This window comes from Castor canadensis, chromosome 12, assembly GCF_047511655.1.
Source record: "Castor canadensis chromosome 12, mCasCan1.hap1v2, whole genome shotgun sequence".
Lineage (NCBI taxonomy): Eukaryota > Metazoa > Chordata > Mammalia > Rodentia > Castoridae > Castor > Castor canadensis.
Genome location: NC_133397.1, coordinates 104,062,247 through 104,084,077, shown reverse-complemented (window position 1 = coordinate 104,084,077; position 21,831 = coordinate 104,062,247). Strand labels below are relative to the sequence as shown.

Below are 21,831 nucleotides of genomic sequence, written 5' to 3'. Positions count from 1 at the left end.
CTATACCATTCTTGGGCACATATCTGAAGGAAAGTAAATCAACATACAAGAGAGATGATACCTGCACACCCATGTTTATTGCAGCTAAACATAATAGCCAAGCTGTGGAATCAGCCTAGGTGCCCAACCACTGATGAATGGATAAAGAAAATGTGGTATGTATACACAGTGGAGTATTATTCAGCCATAAAGGACAAAATTACGTTATTTGCAGGAAAACAGATGGAACTGGAGATCATAATATTGAGTGAAATAAACCAAGCTTAAAACCCCAAATATCACACGTTTTTAGTCATATGCAGAATCTAGCTCTAAAATGATAATAATAATAATGGGACATAAGTGTCAAAGGAGGACAGCAGGGTGGAGGGGATCAGCAGAAGGGAAGATGGGGAAAGGAGTTTCACAATGAAACTCCCTTATACTATTATTGATAGCTAATAAAAATAATTTGAAAAAAAGATTTTGTCTAAATTTCCCAGTTGCTCATAATTTTTCTTCTGCCTCAACAGGAGATGTAAAGACAATGACTTTGTTGAGTTGATGGACTCATGGAATGAGAAAGTTTCATTTTACATGCCCAGTTTCCTTATAAGCTAGAAATGATGTACATTTTCCATCTTGCCTCCTCCCTTTTACATGAAGAAAGGAAAAAGAACACTGATTTTACTTATTTATTTCAAAGTTAAGTATGCACGAAGTTTAAAAAATCACATGGTTCTTCTACATTGCTAATTTAAAAACCAATTAGAAATTCCCCACTTTACCCCCCTCTCGACCATCAAAGGAAAGAAATCACTTTTTTTTTTTGTAATCACCGTATCTCTAAAGAGGCACTTCTTAATTTTATCTATTGATTTTCTACTGTAGAAGGTGGGGATTTAGCTTTCACCCCCCCCCCCCACATTTCCTTATATACCCATATCATTTTTAGACTGATAGTGTTTACATTACATGGCCAAATAAATACTATTTATACTTGTGTAATAAATTAGGATCACTTTTCTTCTCAAAAACGTTTTGCTTTCTCTGTTGTTACTAATTGTCTTTTCATTTGCCTAGTTTTCCTATGCATTAAATTAATAATTAATTTAATGTAATTAGTAATTAATTTAATGCATACTCTCCTCTAGTTGTTTACATGGCCTCTCAGTATGTTCAAACAAATTTTGTAGTCCATCAATTCTATCTTAAAGAGAACCTTCTGATCTGCTCCTGTTATCCAGGCTGGTTGCTCTCCAGGACTGCTAAAACAGCTGCCAACCTTAGGGTCTCCTTTCACCATATCCCTGGGACTCCCTTCACCTCTGCATTAAGCACTCTGGTTCCTGGATTCCACCTCTTCCTCTTTCTTGATGTACTCCATTGTTTTGATGGGGTACCTTCTCTAATAGTTTCCTAAGACAGTGCAGGGGAGATACAATCTTCCTGATATGCGCTATCAGAGTTTTGCCCGCATTCTCTTGGTATTTATCACATCCTTGTTTTCTAAATTGCCAGCGCATAGGTCCATTTGTCTGAGCATTTTTTCTGGCCACTGAAGGTTTGTTCAGGAAGTGTTGGGGAATTAACCACGCCGCTAGCTGTGTTTAACCAATGACTGATGAGTATTAGTAAATAAATACCCCAACCTCCTTAGCCCTGTAGGAGATAACTCTAAGGATTGTTTTCTACATACGTTTCTAGAGAGAACTCCCCCACCCCAGCCCCGCAACGTCCTAGTTATCACCCCCGTAACTTGCTGGATATATTGGCTTCTTCGTCTCATTTTTCCACTTTCTGACAGACATTTCCTGAGATCACCTCCCTAATACAGTAGTTTTGCCCTTTTATATTTCCCATCTCTTGTCTTTTTGCTTTGTTTCAAATCTCATTTTTTTCTGTTGCCATATTTAAATCTCTAAAATCTCTTTTGCATTCTCTAAATGTTCTTTTTGAAAAGCAGTTTTCTGTTCTTATTTCTGTATGCACTATTCCCCTAATCTTTCTGAGGATTTGAAGTTTCTCTGTCAGAGATGCTGTTTCCTAATTATCTTTAGGACATTTCTCTCCAGCATGACAGGGTCCCAGAAAAGGCTTCCCTAATCTCCAAGCTTGCTGTTACGTTTCACAACTAAGGAAAGAAGACAGAAAGTGGGGATTCCAGTTTCTCTAGTTAATTCTAACATAATCTCCCTTTTTATTTTCTTCAGAGTGGTGCCATTTCACACAGCAGTGCTTGCTCTTTTTCTTACTCTTCTGTAAGAAGAAAAATATACCTCCTTTGACATCGTTGTGGGGGGACAGTCCTCCCCACAACAATGAAAGTCTGGGATTCTGGGGTCTCACTGCTTCCTGAATGGACTTTTAACTCACCCTGCTGTGTGTTTGCTTTTATTTTTATTTTTTGGTAGTACTGAGGTTTGAACTCAGGGCCTTACACTCACTAGGCAGGAGGGGCTCTATCACTTGAGCCTCTTGGCCAGCCCTCATTCTACTGTTTTACCTTGCAACCCCACCCACATTTCCAAAAGTACTTGGTGCAGCAATTGCTGAGCATATGGGGGAATTCCAAAAATGAAAAGCGGGTGGCTTCAGCTTCCTCATCTGCTGGTGTGGCATTCAGCTTGCTCAAGTCTCTTGACTCAGTTTCCACACATTCATCTAGGTTCTTTTAAAATTATCTTGCTGTTGTCCCTTGCACCTTGCATATTCTGTTCATCCTTGGTAGTCTTATTCTTTAAAAAATTCTTTTACCTAAATTCTTATTTTCTTATATATGCATGAAGAAACTCAGAAGGAACTAGTCACAATGCTTACTTCTGAACAGGAAGAAAGTGCAACTGGGCCAGTGGGAGACACGGATGAAGGTAATGTTCTGGCTTGTGCCTTTTTTTTTTTTTTTTTTGTCTTTCCGTGAATGTGTTACTTAATCAAAGCATTAAATTTTGATTGAATTTGAGGAGGAAGCAGAAGTTTAGAATAGAGCCTCAATGTTGAAACCACTAGAAGTTTCTCAACCAAAAAAACATTCTAAGCAAATAGACAGTCATAACTCAAAATGCAGATAAATTTGACTCTCTGAAAAATTAAATATTTAGGCAAGGCAAAGAACAAAAATCAAATGAGATAAGCAGGACTTGAACACCAAAAATAAAAACTATTTCCCACAAATAAAATGAGCTTAAAATATGAACTTCTTACAAAGCAACTTAAAGCACATCAAAATCCAACTGAAAACAACAAAGGATATACATAGAACATGAAGGTAAAGAAATACAAATAGTTTTTTTTTTTTTTTCCTGGTACTGGGGTTTGAACTCAGGGCCTCAAGCTTGCTAGGCAGGAATTCTACCATTTGAGTCACTCCACCAGCCCTACTTTTGTGATGGTTTTTTTCGAGATAGGGTCTCACAAACTTTTGTATGGATTGGTTTTGAACTGTGATCCTCCTGATTTCTGCCTCCTGAGTAGCTAGGACTACAGGTGTGAGCCACCGGCACCTGGCCACAAATGGCTTTTAATATGTGAAAAATGATCAACCTCACCCATAATTTAAAGAATGAAAATTTTAAAAATGTAAAATTACAAAAATCTGATCATTGTTGAGGTGAGGATTTGGGGAATCTAAAACATTTGCAATAGGAATACAAATTGTAGTGGAGCTTGCTACTATCAAAATTAAAAAAATTATATACTCTTTGACCCAGCAACTTCATTATTGGAAACATATCCTATGAATCTTACACTGAGCACTAAGACATATTATAAGGATATTCACTGCAGCATTACCTGTGTTCACAAAAACTGTAAGCAATTCAACTATTCATAGAGTAGACTGGCTGTACAGATTATAGCATATTCATTCAAATGGATACTAAGCAGCACTAAAAACAATGAGACAGCATTATATTCATAGAATTATTTACAATGTGTATTATTAAGCTTAAAAGCAAGGTATGACATGATCAGAGAACAACATATACACATATGAAAATACCACAATGAAACCTATTATTTTATACATGTGCTAAAAAAGAAACATGGAAAATGTGTGTGGAATGACTCAATTTGTATGTGTGGAGAATTTCAAAGTGTTTTTTTTAAATACATGCAGAATATGTATTTTGTGTACACACAATATCTCTGAGGAATATAGAAGAAACTAGTAATTTGGCTACTACTAGAGAAGGAAACTAGGAAAATTATGGGTCAAGAAAAAAGTTTTTTTCCTGAAATGTATTTCCTTTCTCCTTTTTTTTTAAACCAAGAATATGTTCTTTTGAGTCTTTTTTATTTATTTTTGTGGTGCTGGGAATTAATCCCAGGACTTTGCACCTGCTAGGCAAGTGCTGTACCACTGAGCTATATCTCCCAGCCCAGCTACATGTTCTTTTAAAAACAATGGCTGCCTTAGTTACAGGGTTTAGTTGCAAGCAACAGAAGCAAACTGTAGTTATTTTAAGCAGGAAATGAGCTTTTGAGGTGATATTGAGAAGTCTGGAGAACTGGAGACCTAGGTTTAGAGATGATATATCTGGAAAGGTACCATAAAGCCTGCAACACCTCCACTGCATAGGGCTCCACTGCAGGGCTTGTAGACACCTAGTGCTGGATGCTGGTCCCTGCTGCTGCAACTGCTACCACTACAGCACTGGAACTGGTCACTGCAGCTACCTCCACTCTTTGAGAACAGAGCCAGCAGCCTGTTCTTTGAGTCAACACCCAGTGCAGATCCTTATACCTACTTAGCTGTAAGGGAGGCTGGGGACTAAAGATCTGACATTGCCTGTGTATCACATAAAGGAGGGAACACTCTAAGTATGGAAAGCTTAAATAACTGGGGTAGGAGGGAGGAGAAAAGAGGTAGGATAGGGAAGAAAGACAGAATTTCACATCAATTTTCATTTTGCTTTATGGGAAAGTATGAGAGTCTATCCTGGCTTCTTGCTCTCTGTCTGGGTCTTTTGCATGTTGTTTAATTCATAATCATAGGACTACAAAGCAGAAAGATCCCCCTATAGATCCTTTAATTCAAAAACCTTGTGGAGAAAATTGAGCCCAAGTTAAATTTGTGAAATCTCAAGCCGCCTGAGGTAACTCAGAGTTTCAGATGATGAGAGTGGGTCCCCCAGCTTGCACAGAATCTGGGTCTTGGAAAGGCTCTAGGCAGTGTTAAGAGGCAGATTTGATTCTGGTGGGGCCTTGTCTTAAAGAAGATGGTAATTTGTAACAGATATTAAATATTTGTGTAAGATTTAAAATTTTATTTTAAAAATACTTCTTTTTAATTACTAAAATAGTTTATTAAAAACAATCTCCACTTTTCTACTCTCTAGGAAAAATTAATGTATGGTGTGTACTTTGTAGATCTTTTTCTATGCATATATATTCATATTTATTTACAGATGTTTACACAACATGCATAAACTTTTCCAGTGCTTGCTTTTGCACTCTACATGTATCTTGGACATAACTGATACTTGAAGCGGCTCCATGCCAGTATATTACTGGCAAGTTGGTAGGTGCTGCAAAGAAACCCAGTACCTGAGAGGAGGGTGACATGAGCCATAGAAGGCTTGCTGGTGAGGTGATATTTTTGGTTCAGTGAGCCTCATGGTATCATTCAACGTGTAAATTGCTTCATGCAGGAAGCTACCAAGTTCATCCATATTTACAGCTGCTTCAGAACACGAAGGGACCTCCAAAATCACCTAGTCCAACCTCATGTGCAGGTAAGAATCTATTTTCTTGGTGGTGGTAGGGTCCTGGGGATAGTTAGGGGCCTTGCCCAAGATCACACAGCCTTAAGCACAGCAGAGTTGGGATTTCTTTCTCCCAGATCCAGCTCACTGCATTAAGTGGCATTGATTTCAAGGGAAGCAAGAGGATAGTGCTCAGTCTGAAGACTCTCACATACTCCTACCACACTTCATTTCTCAGACAGCAGTGCTTCATGCCTGACTTTGTGTCTACAAGTCCTTTCATGAAGTTTTACTTTTGCCTAGTGTATGCCTTACTAACTACCATTAACTATTTTCTTGTGGACTCAACGTCTTATATTTTTCAGTCTCCTCATGGCAATTTGTACCTTTTACTCCTCATACAGCTTTATTGTTGGGTCAGGTCTTGACAGAATATTGAACAAAGCATAGCATTACATCAGGAGGAGGAGAAAAACAAAGAAAGTCAATCAAGTTCATATAGATGTCAAATTCCTTTAATCAGGGAATGGTCATTTAGTGCTAGATAGTGAGGATGGGAGTACGATACATATTAAGATAAGACACATCTCCTGCCTATGGGAGCTTACTTTCTTGAACAGTTACCTTCAGATTCTTTTCATAATGATCCTCCACCAAGAAACATGGTGGCTTGTGCCTGTAATCCCAGCTACTGGGGAGGTAGAGATCAGGAGGATTACCATTCCAAGTCAGTCTGGGCAAAAAGTTAGTGAGACCCAATCACAACAAATAAGCCAGGTGTGGTGGTTGTGCCTATTATCTCAGCAGTTCAGGAGGCATATGGAGGAGGACCACAGTCCAGGCCAGCCCAGGCAAAAACACAAGACCCTATATGAAAAATAACTAAAGCAAAAATGGACTTAGAGTGTGGCTCAAATGGTAGAGTACCTGCCAATAAACATGAAGCCCTGAGTAAACCCCAGTATGGCCAACACACACACACACACACACACACACACACACACACACACACACACACACACGAAAACAAAAAAAAAAAAATGAAACAAAAAAAAACATGCACTAATCAGTGCATGTTTATTGTAAATTATACATGCTCTACTGTACCAGTTTTAAAATATGGAAAAGCTGATTCTTCATATTTTAGATTTAAAAGTAAATAGAAGCAGGGCTGGTAGAGCCCCTGCCTAGCAAAAGTGAGGCCCTGAGTTCAAACCCCAGTACTGCCAAAAATAAATAAATAAATAAATAAATAGAAGCAAGTATTCATATACTTCCTTCCCATACCTCCATTTATCATTTTGGGCACTCCACTTTGGAGAGTACTGTTCCAACAGGGGAATCAGATGGACACCAAAAGTAGTGTAACACAAGAGAGTATAAAGAGGGCTTTAACATCAGGATAAGCAAAGTATTCTTACAGAATCAAAGAAGCAGTGCCAGAAGAAAAGAAGACTGTGAATATTCAAGGACCACAGACCTACTCCTGGGTTCAGCATCCTTAGTCTCAAAGCCAGAAATTAGTACTGGCCTTGATTTCCTTGGCTGTTATCTATCCAAAGCTGCAGATAAAGAGCCTACCTCACCCTGAGACATCATTTCCTGGTACCTTGAGCACATGATGATGTGGAAAGACATATTTGACCCATGAGCTAGAGTCATTCTTGTCTGTTTATACACAGTGATGGGACAGTAAGTGCCCTGCATATGGAATTAGAAGGCTGAACTGAATTCTAGCTTTCTTAATAACCAATTGTATGCCTGTAGCTTTTACCTTCTGACCCTTAATATTCTCATCTGTAGAAAGGGGACAATAAATGTCTTCCAGAACTATTAACAATTTTTAACATTTGTTGAGTTTTTCACTGTGCTAAATGAAATGAATCAGCTCCTGAAATCAATACAATGAAGTGATGCTATGATCCCATTTTGCAGGTGTGGAAATTAAGTATTTGAGTAGGTAGTTTGCTTGTCCAAATTCACACAGCTAGACTGTGAAGACAGGATTCTGAGGCTTGCTGAACTCTAAATCTCATGTCCTACCCACTGCACTCAGCTGTAGCCCTCATGATGCTCCTGAAGGAGCAAATGGGTAATATGAGCGCTTTTGTGAACTCCGAAGTAAGAATAAGGTACACAGGGTGTAGGAGTTAACCCTTCTCCTCGAGTCTAAACTCAAATTAGGCTTTTCTACACAGCCTTAAAGGCCAACAGTAGGATTTGCTAAGGAGGAAAAGGTGGAGAAAGAACTTCAAAGTTAATTTCCTTAATTTAAGTCCCTCAGTACAGTGTATGGTGATCTGGAGAGAGCACTACATTAGGAAGAAGACCTGTTTTTGCCCCAAACATGTTCTTGACTTTGTTCTTCATTTAGGCTGAGTTTACACATCCTAAATTTAGGAGGGCCTAAAAGATAAGCTCTAAAGGGTTATTTTGCCTTTAGATATTTAGATATTAGATATTTAGATACTAGAGTTTGAGGATTGTCAAATATCCTCAAACTCTAGTATCAAACTACTCTGCAATGTGGAGTCTCCCGCACTTGTGGAGGGGGCAGGACAGAGGCATGTGTGCAGGAGGCTTTCCTCAGGTCAGTGAGGGCTGACTCAAGGCCATGTGGGGGTAACAGAGAGGGTGGTTGGGGACCTAAGCCAGAGTCCTGGTGGGATGGGCTGGTAATTATAAAGAAATATTGCAGAGAAAGTTTCTGTTGTGGTTGTTCCCTCTGTTTACTTTGGACGATTATGTCATTTTTTAACTGACCCTTCCCAGATGAGATCTTAGGTTTTCAGCTGAGTAAAATCAGGGCCTTGCAATTGATGGGATATTTGAGTCTTCTGTAGCTCAGATGCTGGAGGGACGCCAGGGCAGATGACACCCCACCCCCTTTCAGGGAAGTGAAGCCAGGGCTGCAAACTTGCTGACAGTGGCCAGCAGCCTGTAAATCCAAACATCTTCCTCTCCTCCGCCTTGGTGTAGCAATGCGAAGGAAACAACGGCAGGGAGCTTTCCAGAGCAGGGGAAGGCCTAGCCATCTTCCCGTTCAGCCGTTCGCTCCTGCGCCACAAGGCGCAAGGTTACTGTTACTTTTGAGAACTGCTGACGTCTGCTTTTTGCTTGTTGCTCAAAAAACGAAACAAAATTTTAAGAAATACGCTGTTCTTCAAGGCTAGTGATTCACATATCTGATCTAAACCCAAAAGTGTGCAGCATTTGCTTTTCTTTTTACATTTTCTTAAATTTGAACAACATCCATGGAGCTATTTCCAGAGAAAAGCAAAGTTCATCTGCTTGGTGCTTTTTCCAAGTTCTCCAGTTTCTTTTGGCTCCCCAATACCGAAGAATAGAGTCTTTTATGCCTAAATTAGAAACATCTGGCCAGCACATCTGAGAAAGACGGGGCTGAAGTGGGGCAAAACCAGGTGGAATAGCCTGGATTTTGAAATTACAGAATTTTAAGCATTGATGGGACTGAAAGTTACTAAATTCAACCTCTTTGTTTTAGTAATGAGAAACCAGATTAGAGACTTTGGAACTTAATATCACACAGCCTGTATCAGAGGTGACCTCAGATCCCAGGTCTCCTCAGGACCAGTCTTGCACCCTTTACATATATCCATGCTTAGAGAGGATTTGTATACTAAAAGATAAAGTATAAAATGCATAATTTTTGTATTTGAAACACCCATTTATTTCCACTTTTGCAGTTTTTAGTCACTGGAGATATTCTCCAGTTCTAAAAGCTACATGAGAAGAGAGAGGTTTAATGTTCACAGAGCACCTATAGGTGCCAGTTACTCACATACATTTCTCATTTGCTTGTTACAGCAATACAAAGAGGGAGGCATGGCATTGTTATGCCTGCTCCATAGATGATGAGACTGAGAGGTTAGTACACTTACTCAAGTTCACTCAACTAGAAAGGGGTTGTTCCAGCTTGCACAATTAGAGGATACTCTCATTGATGTTCCCACTCATACTTTTTGCACATCTTATTTCCGTAGGATAAATTCCCAGGAGTTGGATTGCTCAAAGTTAAGTGGCCATACTTACTACTTTTGCTACCTATTGTCAGATTACATGTAGGCTTCATGAACAGTACCTTAGGGACCTTTAATTTTAAATGCTCCATAATTCCTTTCCTATCCCCAGCATTTCTAACCTTCTCTTCCACTATGGATTTCTTCATTTTCTCTCTCCTTTGGGGGAACTATAAAAGATGGACAAAGGTTAGGCTGGCCAGAGAGAGGAATTTCTTCATTATTATTTTTTTTTGTTTTCACAGCCCTGAGAAAGGGCCAGCTGTTTCCCTTGGTTGAATGAGAATCTTATTCTGCAGAATCAACAGACTAACAATACTGCTTACTTGGATACCTTTTTTTTTTCTCCAGGGGAGATCAATGGACTTCACAATTTCAATTATCTTTCACAATATCCCCTGGTGCTAGATCAAACTGCTTCCTCTGAACAACATTCCTCTCACTGGGGTGGCAAGTTTACCAAACTGTTTTGCTCCTTTATTCCTATCCTCCTTCAGTTTGATCTTTTTTTTAAAGGACCTATCCCCCTTTTAATTCCAAAGTTTCCTGGCCCAGTCTTCCTTATCCAATTTTATAGTAGATATGAAAGAAATGTTTTAATTGTTTATTAAAATTGAGGCTTTCTGATGAATTTTAGATGTGCCTGTCAATTTCTGCTGATCCTAAAAATCACATAGAAATGCCAGGGAATAGCCTCCCCTCCCCACCAAAAAAAATCTTGAAAGAGAAGAAAATTAGTGTACTCATGCCTCCCAATTTCAACACTAAGCACAAAGCTACAGTAATCAAGACAGTATGAAACTGGCACAGATACACATATATAGAGAGAAAGAGGTGGAGTGTGTATGTGTGTGTGTGGGGGGGATTTGAAATGATGAGTGACTGCTAACAAATACAAAGTTTCTTTTCAGGCCAAGAAATGTTCTAAAATTAATTTTGGTGATGGATACATTACTAAATATACTAAAACCCATTGACGTGTATACTTTAAACATTTGAACCTTATAATATATAAGTAATATCTCTATAAAGGTGTTTTTAAAAAGCAGCTTATGGTTCACTCTTGACAAAAGACACTGGATTGTTTGGTTCATTGCCCTCAAGAAATTTGTTCATGTAATGGATGAAGGAGCATGCTATGGGATTGGCCTAAGGGGTTGCTAGTAATAAAAGCTGGAGGTGGAGGAGGGCCATGGGAAGAGGATGGAGTATGGGATAGAGAGTGAAAATAAGGAATAGGCAAAGAGATGCACCCAGAAATGAAATAACAAATCATCTCAAGGCTGGAATAGCAGGTGTGAAAGGGAGAGGAAATGAGGGACTGGGATCTTCAGATATCTTTACAAAGCAAATAACTGAGAGGAGAAAGTCTTCCTGGATTTGCTGAGTTTTTAATGCTTGTTCAGTTCACAGGAATTATTTGGTAAAAGTATGCAATTACTGCAGTCAATTACAAAAAGGAATTGATTGCTGTTGCCAAATTTGCATCAAAGCAAAATGATATTGCAAGTTAGCAAACAGCAAGAAAAGACAAAGCATTAACCCTTTCTACAAAGTGGCTGATTATCATTAAGTAACTCTCTAAGAAACTACTCCTTTGTCTAAATAGAAATTCAAGTATGTAATCTTATTTGTACAGTTCCTTGCATCCCAAGGTGGGTATTTTTCACCATGGTAACTTTTTAATTTCTAAAAGTTTTCTAGCTAAATTAGAGCTTTTTAGAGACATGTTAGATATATGTGTCTGTTTCTACAAATTAGAATTTAAAAAAATACAGGTCAAGTTAAATAATGCAGTGGTGTCATTGTACTTCATTGCCTCATAGCATCTAGTAACACACATCGTCATCAGCAGCATTATCCCCTAAAAGTACAAAGCATATCAGATATACATCACACCATTATTAGCCTCTCCCACTCAAGAGCCTGCCTCTTCCAGACAGCCTTAGCATACTGGGAGAAGATACAGAGACAAAACAGCTGTGACCAAGGCTTAGTCATCTGTACAGTCACTAGAACATTTGAAGGGTTTTGCAGAATACAAACCATTTATTATACATATGATTTTAATTTTCATAGAACCCACCCCCCAGATGAGGATATCAAAGCTCAGACATGAAGTGACTTGTTAAGATCTATGCTGTCTCTCTACAAGTATATAAACATATCCAAACCTTTCTCACTAATTTTTCTTATCTAAGGAATAGACATACTGTACTGAGGTCACACACTAAAAGATTACACTTAGAAAATGCAGTCACCCAACTCCTACAGTTGGGATCATGTAAAATTATTACACAAAACTTGAGCAGTGACCATGACCATTGAAGAAAATGGACAAACTCTTGGCAGGCACCCAGACTTGGGAAGCTTACAGCATTCCTCTGAGCTCCAAGGGGCTTCCCATTCCCACTCCCTTTCTAAAGAGAAGGAAGGTGGGAAGGAAGGTGAGAAGGAAGAGAAGGAAGGAAAAGAAGAGGGGGAGGGAAGTAAGAAAAGGAAGGAGGAAGGAAGGAAAAGAAGGGGGGTGGGAAGGAAGAAAGGATAGTTTCAAAACAAAATCATTTTATAAATTTCATTCTTTCTCTTATTAGATCCTTTCCAACTCACTGCTGCCAGGGTTGTTAACGTTTTATCCTTGTAAAGAAGCCTTGTGAGAAAAGAAGATCCCTTTACTCTAGAATTGTTTCCCTCACCTCCTGTCACAATGCTCAAAATGCCTCCACTTAAACTTCAACAGTGATCTAGATCTGGGTTGAAGAGGTTAAGGGAGGGCTAAGGATGCTGCAGGGGAGGGACAGGGCTGAAGGCACATCTCATCTACTCCCTAAATGCAGTCCTTGTCACTTACAGGGCAGAAAGTACGAGGCAAAGGGGTGAGTGAGGAACTTAACAGGCTTGGGTACATAGCAAGTTTTCTCTCCCCTCCCAGCTGCACTAACAGTACTTCCTGTTCAGTCATCTCTGTGAAGACAATGAAAGTGCCCACCTCCTGCCAAGCAAAGCTACCTTTCCTCCTGACTAAGATGGTCACTTTTATTCTCTGTGTTCTCATTCTCCAGTGGCAAAGCAGAGCTCAGCTCTCACCAACTCATATTCTGAGGTAGGGAACCTTGGGAGGTGAATTACAGAGCCATTGCTAGGCTCTATACTGGGAAGTTCCCAACCTTCCAAGTGTTTAAAATCTAGACTTGGTTACTACACATTTTCTTACACTTTTCATCCCCTGCCCTAGAAATCAAGTTGATGAGGAATTCATATTCCCTTTGATAGCAAATGGAACAAATATAAATAGGGCAGGCCATGGACAAAATCACAAAGTAGGTGTGATATATCTTTGATTCTCCCATCTCCTTACTTTCTCCTCCCTTCAATGAAGTTGGGAAAATAGTCATTCACACCTTAGTGTATAACTTTGTTTAAATTTAAAGTTCTCAACTCCATCATAAAAGGGGTTTATCATTAGTTATAATTTTTTTTTGAAGTTTTGGCCATTACTAGCAGCAGCTTTTCAGGCAGATAGCAAAGGTATTTTAGGAGAACAGGGGAGTCTTCATCAGGGCATGGCCTCAGAGAGCTGCTAGGAAACTCTCAGCCCCAATCTTCATGCTCAGAGATGGGCTAGGTAGGGGGTTTTAGAGGAATGGTCTGCAGTCATTTACCTCAGGGGCCTCTTCTCCTAACCGCAACCCTCCTCACCCCACCAAACCTCTATGTTTCTGCTTCCACTGACCTTCTTAGGCTAGAGCCTGTGATACTCAGGGTAACCCAGGAAGGCTGGATCAGGGGAAGTAGAAGATTAGGTTGTGCTAATGATTTATTAAATTCTGTGGCTTCTTACTCCTCCAACAGACTCCTCATCCAAGGGTGCAGCTTGGGTCATGCTGGGCACTCAGCAGCTTTGTGGTGGGCATCGGTTTGTGCTTCCTCTCTTCTGCTTTCAATTCAATGCCTTCCTGTTGCAGTCTGAGCAGTTCTAATTAACCACAGCCTTACAGCAGCTACCACAGCATGCAAACCGGATCCATCTAAGGGCGAGCTTAGGGTAATCAGAGGGTAAGGGTTGAGAAGGTAAGGAAGGGGAGTGGTAAAAGCCAATCAGTAATGAAGAGAAATTCCAAAGATAGAATGTCATGATGAGTAGCAGTCAAGAAAACATCCTAGTAGAATTTTTAAAAATATGTTACAGTTGACATTCGGTTATGGTAAAAGTCAAACCTAAATTAACTTATTCAAATGTAAACTATGTTGTTTTTAGTTTGTTTTTGAGACAGGGTCTTGCTATTTAGCCCAGGCTGGCCTTGAATTTGCAAATCTCCTGCTTCAATCTCTTGAGTGTTGGTATTACAGGCTTGTGCCACCAGACCCAGATTAAATTATGGTTTTAATACAAGACTTAAAAATTAAGTATCCAGATTCAGTTCTGATTCAGGAATAACACAAATGACAATTTGAGAGTAGAAATCAGTTTGGATACATTTAAGGCCCTTTGGTAGAATGTTCTCAGCAAAAGAAACAGCATTTGTGAAAGCCTAGAAGCAATAGGAAGCAGGGTGTATTGAAATACTGGAAGTCCAGCAATATGAGTGGAGCTCAGACTGCAGGCTGCTGATCATGAATGGTTTTTAGGTCATGTTAATAAGTTGGGACTCTATCCTTAGGATAGAGCAACTAACAAATTTTAAACAGAAGAGATAAATTTATCAGAATTATACTTATATAAAGAACATCCTGGTGGCTTGAAGAAAATGATCCAAGGGGAGAAAAACTAGAGGCAAGAAACTAGCAAAAGGAGGTGCAAAGCCCCTCCCCCTAGCTAGTGATCACCCAGGCTAGGTGGTGACAATGGGAGTGGGAAAAAGAAAAGAGTCAAAGAAGGGATCTTATTGGACTTGGTTATGGATCAAATGTGGAGGGTGAGAGTAATCAAGGATAAATCCTCGGCTTCTGGTTATAGCAAGTGTGTGCATAGATTTGGATAGGGAACATTATAGGAGAGACAGCTTTGAGGGAATGAGTTGGTTTATATGGTTTCAAGAATTCTCAATTGGAGAAGTTCCAGGAGGCAGATGAATACATGAATTTGGAACTCAGGGGTGGTAGATTTGGATGCTATGGAAGGGGATGAGATTTCTCTCAAAGAATATGAAAGGCAAGAAGCTGACAAATAAAAGGGTCCTGAGGAAGTTTAGAGAGAAAGAGGAGTTTGCAAAGGATACTGAAAACCCATGGCTAAGGTTGGAAAAAAAATAATAGTGCATGAAAACCAAAGGAAGACAGTCTGCCAAGGAGGATGTGGTCAGTAGCATCTGACGCTGCTCAGAAGTCAAGACAAACACTAATGTGTCAAATGGATTTATTAATACAAGGGGTGAGGGAGTGGCATCATTTCAACACAGTGGGAGCCAATGCCTGATTAGGCTGGGTTGAAAAATGAATGAGAAGTGAAGAATTAAAAGTAGAAAGGGGTAGATGGCTTATTCAGCAAGGTGTGTGTACGAATGTACCCTATACCCTAAATGCCCTTTCACATCGTCCCTACTTGGGACATCTTGCTAATTCCAGGATAGGGGTTTTGTGAAGGGAATCTATAAATAAAAATCTGAGGAATATGTATTTTGTTTTCCAGAGGCAGGGCTAGAAATCAGGAAGTGAATGACTTATTCCATGCTCACCAGACAAGAACTTTTAATGCATAAAGGACTATATGGTCCCTGGTGCCAGTGTGGGGATGTTGGTTACATTAAGCCGAGAGTGTGATACAGTTCCAGTTCTCAAGAACAGGAAGAGGTTTAACTGGAATGGAAAGAGGACTCTGACTGGGGGTGGAGTGGAAAACAGATTTTTGTTTTTTTTTCAAAAGAGTAAAGCTATAAATGAACTGGCAAAAGCAGAAGGAATGGAAAAACTAATTGAAAGCCTTCCTATCCCAGCTCATTGTAATAAAGCAGACAGACAAGATATCACATTCAGTATCAGCTCTTACAGTACTTATTATGAGGGAGAAATTACTCACCCCGTGGGCCCTCTTGACATATGGGGCCATCTCCCCGAACTTTTCTCCTCAAGTAGAGAACAGCTATTCAGACTACAGGGGAGAAAATTCATCCATGAAATAGGGATAGTGGCTGTCAACTTCACTGGGCTATAGTGAGGATCAAATGAGAACATTTCTGCAAAAGTACCTTGTATGATATTAATGTTAGCTGTAGATAGCATTATAAAATGTAAAACACAGGATATTTAAAAATGAATTTGAATAATGAAAGATCAATATAGATAACATTTTCTCTGTATGACACAGATACTCTTTGATAGAGGCATTTGTAAATGCCATTGGGTTTCCTTCTTTGAACTTAGCTAAGTATCTTAAATAGGAAAAATCAGACCTGAGCACTTTACCTTCTTCTTACAAAGCAATTTTTAATTTAAAACTGATGCTAAGTGACACCTAAAAAGCTGGGGTTAGGGCTGACGGCATAGCTCAGTGGTAAAACACTTTCCTAGCATGTGTGAGGCCTGGGTTTAATTCCTAGCACCTCAAGAAAAAAAAACAGCTGGGGTTAAATGGGAGAAGATGGTTAAGGTTTCTTGATATGTAAGTTAAATGATGAAATTGGGATTAAAGAGTCAATTTTTTTCTTCAGAGGACACATAAAAAACATAGTATTAAAATTAGTGAATTGTTATTATGAGATTAGCTCTGCAACCTAAAGATCATTTCTTAATTTTTTTTTAACATTTACAATACAGTTGTCTTCCTCTCAAGCAAAATCTACTTTAGATGCCTCGAGGATGTGGAAGAGCCTTTGGACTGGGTTTTTGCTGCCCTCTACTGGGAATGTCAATTCATGGTCTGAGAAATGGACCATGCTAAAAAAGGATCCTACAGCTTCAGGGATGCTGCTGTATCAAGACTAAGATAATTATGGAACTGGGTGTTAGTTTCCAGAATAAACAGAAATGTTCTGTTGAATGCTTTTCTTGAAGTTATAATAGTCATAATAGTGATACCATGCTGTATACTTCTAGGCCATTTTCAGGTTTATAAAACTGTCAATATGGCATTTTTGTCCTTTTATCTTCAAACTCTACAAGTAGGCAGAGTATATCATGTCCATATAGGGAAACTAAGGGACATAGTGCCTAAGTAATTTGTCTGAAGTCCTACTTGTTAGTGTGGTGAAATAGGTCTAGAAGTCATGTCTGTTGATCCACAGTTCAATGCTTTCTATCCATTCACCTGCTGCATGTGATATAAGCAAATTGTCTCTGTTGTGGTTTTGTGTAAATCTCCACCCCATTTCAGCAATGTCCACTTTATACTACAGTGTTCAACTAATTGATGAAAATAAATATGCTGCTTTGTATATGATTCTAACAAAGCTATACTATTACTGTAATAAAAACAATGCATTTATATCAATTCCACAAGTGGATGGGCTGTAGCAGAAATTCTTAATCTTTTGCTCAGTTTTTTAGTGTTTTTTTTTTTTTTTAAAGAATCTTTAGCAAGCAGTTTTTATAATATTTTAAGTCCCAACTCTTGCTATTGGGAAAATTGCAAAGGATGAAAGAAAAGGTAGGGTGAAAAGATGAAAAAATGAAGAAAAACCGATTTGAAAGTCAAAGTACTTTTATTTTAAGATTCTAAGTGTGCAAGTATACACACTCTGGGTATTAATGCAGGTGGCTAAAGAAAAGGCATCAAAAAGATATGGTCTTCAGTCCTTTATTGTCCCTGCATGCCCAGACCAACAAACTTCACTGCCCACCTACACATCCTTCAAGAGAGTTATTGGTTGTTTCTTAGTTCTTGAAAATTCCACCAGTGGGTCAAAACTAAGTCTTAAATCACTTTTAACTTTAGCATAGTAAAATATTTACTATATGGCATACTAGTCGAGGATTTTATCACTGAACTGGAGTCACATTTACAGACGAAAAACTAGTAAGTAGTTAACTGATATGAAAAGTTCATTAAGTATTCTCCATACAGCCTAAAAGCTACCACACACTTTATGGTCTATTTGACTTTTGTGCTTTTTTTCCTACTCTAATTTACCTGCATTTTCTCTCCTTCTTTACCATCTTACCTTTCAATTGTTCTGCTCCAAAGAAATGAGTTTCACTTGCTGTAATCATTCCTCTTCTCCAAAGTGTTCACCACATAATCTTATTGGCCTTGTCTTTGTTCTGACTTCTTTTTAATATACCTCCCCACCCCCATTTCTTTATTAGACTTATACTATTTATTTCATTTTATTTTCTCCATTCAAATTATTTCCAAAAAAAAAAAAGGTGTACCAATTTTGTAATTCAATGCATTCATCCTGCAAATATTTGCTGTGCTGGTTTCTACTTCAGGGACCTCACAAGGCAAAAAATCGGGGACACGAACAAGTATACACCAAGTGGCATTTTTGAATTGGTAGTTTCCATGCAAGAAATATGAATAAGTTGCTGTAAGAGGATGAAACCATAACTTTTCCCAGAGAAGGAGGTGTGAGAATGTTAGAAAGGCTTAATAAAGTAAAGATCTGAGCTGGGAACTTTAGCAGACTTAAATGGAAAATGACAGGAGTAAGGTACACAGGAAGATATTCTGGAGAGAAGGCATAGAATGAGCCAAGGCAAGGAAGAGTACTTGACTGGTTTCAAGAACCTAGATTATTTGGTAAGGCTGAAACAAAAAAATACAGGTGGTAGGAGATGAGCCTAGAATGGTATGATGGGATCAGGTTGTGGACTGGAGCATGTGATTTTTTTATTCTATAAGAAATGGGGTATAATTAGCTCTTTTAGAAAATTTTTGGTACCGTGGTAGTGCTGAGATGAAAGGGTCATGTATAAAAAAAGGAGTTAAGGAGGCTATTGCAATAGCCCACGTTTAAAGTTAAGAAGTGTTTGAACTCAAGGCAAAAAGATGGGAAGCGATGGATGAGAAATATCTGGAGGTTATGAAAAACAGATTTTGGTTAACAGCTGAATTAGAGGTAGGAGGAAAAGCAGGAATCAAGAGCAACATAGGACTTTGTAGTTTGGGTAAAAAGGGTGGCAGGAGATGCGTAAAATTTGAAATATAGTTAGAAGTATGGGTTAAGTTTCCACCTTTGAGAGCAAGGGAACAGAGGTAATAAGATGTTTTAGATGCAATGAAGTATTTATGGGATATTAAAAACAGATATTAAAAAATTGGGTTAGGAACTCAAATTTGAAGATAGCTATATCTGAGAGTTACCAGAAATAGTTGAAGTGCTAACTAAAAGAAGACAAACTAGAGGAGCCTGTTTTTTAAAGAATTCTTGCACTATTTGTAATTGTTTGTAAAAGGATTCCTTAAGGCAGGGGTATTATCTTTGTTGACTAATAAATGCCAAATAAAGCAATAACAGTAGCAAAGATAAAATGAACTGTAAAAATGAATAGTAAATATAAGACTAAGTAGATTCTGAGGCTCTCATTTACAGAAGAAAGTCAAAGCATTACACTAACTCGTAAATAAAAACAACATCTGGGAAATGAAAAAGAAAGTAAAATGGAGAAGAATATAAGTAAAAGGAAGTGAGAAAAAGAGAATGAGCAAAAGGACACAGGAAAAAAAAAAGGAGGCTTTTTTTTGTTTCTTCACTTTGCCAAATTCTTAGTAAATCGGATATCGAAAACTGTTGAATTAAGACTGAGATTAAATAAAAATGGGAGCAAATAAGGAAAGATCTACCATAAGCTAGTGGTAAAAAAGAGCAAATGATCACATGAGCAAATATTTCAAAAGGATAGAGAGGTAAATGACAAAGAAGTAAATAAAAACAGGACTGGAATAATAAAGCAAGACAGTTTTACCTGTTGGGGCCACCCTGTGTGATAGTAATAAGAACAGGATGTAAGATTCAATTTGCTCATTCCATTGCACACTATGTCACATATAGTGCAATTTTTTTGGGGGAGTGGTTTTACAATAAAAGTCATTTAGTCCAATTAGTTAATATGCAATTCCAGAGGCAGTAACAGCTATACAACCTCAGCTGTTTCCTTTCCTGTGAGCTGTCTGGAGGAAAAAAACAAAAAATAAACAAACAAAAGACCTCCAAAAAACAAAACCCTGCCAGATGGGGCTCAGCCAGTTGTGCAAAATACACTAACTAAAAGCCTTAATTGTGTGTCCACAAACATTCAAGTCCTAGTACAGCACTGAAAATTCTCAATGAGGTGGAAATTTAAATTTTGTGATGTTTTACTGTACATGTTTCATAAATCCTATGTGTGCAGAAGTGATTATTTTTCTGTTAAAAGTAGAAAGTATAAACTTCAAACTCCTCAAATGAGATTTAGAGGAACTAGAACCAAAATCAAAACAAAGTGTTTCAGTAGAACCAGATCTCTGAATATGCTACAGGAAAATATTATTTGATAGAAATGTTTTTGTACACAGTTTTCCAAGAATATATCTCATCCAAAGTTAATTCAAACTAGAATTTTTCCAAGTTTTCAAGGACTCTGGGTACTCGCCCTTTGAGTTCTACACCCTATGTAACTGAGTTCTTAACTGAGGGATAACTACTCATCAGGTCACAAACAGGCTTTGTGGGCCTTGAGCAGCCTGAGATGCTATGCAGTACTTACTGTGCATGTACACGTGAATGTTTCTTTTTTATCAGAACTTTCAAAGATTCTTCAGAAATTTTAAGAGCGACTATTAGACATTTAAATAAGACGGGTGTCAATGTGCTAAATACTTATAAATTTTTATATTTATGAAATGTCTTTTTTTTTTTGGGCGGGACTGGGGTTTGCTCTACTACTTGAGCTACACTGCAGCCCTGAGATGTCTTAACTCCTCTTCCTAGAGGAGAATGGGGCCTTGAGTCAGATTAGACAAAAAGCTACAACTTCAATTCCTAGTGGTTCAGACAATCCTTAACCTGTTGTAATCTGGTTTTTGCCCCCAGCTCTCTGGAATCACTTCTGTCTATATGATCACATTTCTTGTTGTTAAGTTCAAAATACATTTTCTGGCACTTTCTTTATTTGACTGTTTGGTGGGAGAGTATTGTGGTTAAAAGCACAGATTCTGCAGTCAAACTGCCTAGGTTCAAATTTTGGTTGCATTACTTTTTTAGATTTTACTTTGGGCCAATTACTTAACTCGTCTGTACTTCAGAGCAGCATCCTTTCTAGTTCCTTTGCTTAGAATGGTGAGGATGCATTTACTTTAAAAAGTGTGGTCAATGTGACTTAAATAAACTCCTAACAAAGAAAGTACTGTGAAATAGTTATTATCTAGTACCTCTGATCACGCTTAAGAAAGTGAAACTATACTGCTTAATTCTGCCTTTGATGGCTCCCTAGTTCTCTCTAGCTACAAACTAATCCCTCTCTAAGCTGATGCATCTTGGGCCACAGCCATCAATAAAATTTAAACTGCGGAGCATGGTCAACAAGTATGCGGTCAGTTCTTCTTCATATCTCTTCAGTTGTCTCTAATTACCCTGAATTAAGATGAATCAGGCAGTTATATCCCAAAAACGTGCCTCACTCTCTTTACATATGCCTTATCCATGTGACTCAAGGCCCCATTCTCTTCCTTCTCTAGAAATAAAATAGGTGTCCTTCCTTTCTTTTTTTCCCTTAATGGTACTAGGGTTGAGCTCAGGTCCTTGCACTTGATCTCAGGCATTGTACCACTTGAGCCACTCCATTAGACCTTTCTGTGCTGATTATTTTTGGGTCTTCCTTTATGCCTGCCTTGGCCTGGTCTGTGATCCTCTTATTCATACTTCCATGTAGCTAGGATGTCAGTGCACATCACCTCACCCAACCATTGGTTAAGATGGGGTCTTGTGAACTTTTTGCCAAGGCTGGCCTCCAACTATGATTCTCCTCCCAAGTAGCAACGATGACAAGCTTGAGCCACAATGCTCATCTTAGATGTCCTTTCTTAATGTGCCTCTAATAACTCCATACAGTATTTATCACATTCTATTTTACATGTGTGTTTGGTTGCTTATGAATTTCATCTAGTCAGATCTTCCTGCTACCCCCTATTAAGAACAGAGGGGCTATATTATGATAGTTTTGTTTTCTTAATTCTTCCACTGCCCTGATCT

The 21,831-nt window shown here is 38.5% G+C and overlaps 1 long non-coding RNA gene across 1 annotated transcript; it reads left to right on the top strand.

The window, feature by feature from the left end:
* Positions 1-2,518: 2,518 nt before the first annotated feature.
* On the top strand, positions 2,519-17,150 carry LOC141414909 (uncharacterized). Its single transcript, XR_012439880.1, has 3 exons — positions 2,519-2,849; positions 5,631-5,714; positions 16,478-17,150. It is a non-coding gene; the product is annotated as an uncharacterized lncRNA (long non-coding RNA).
* The last annotated feature ends 4,681 nt before the right edge of the window (positions 17,151-21,831 follow it).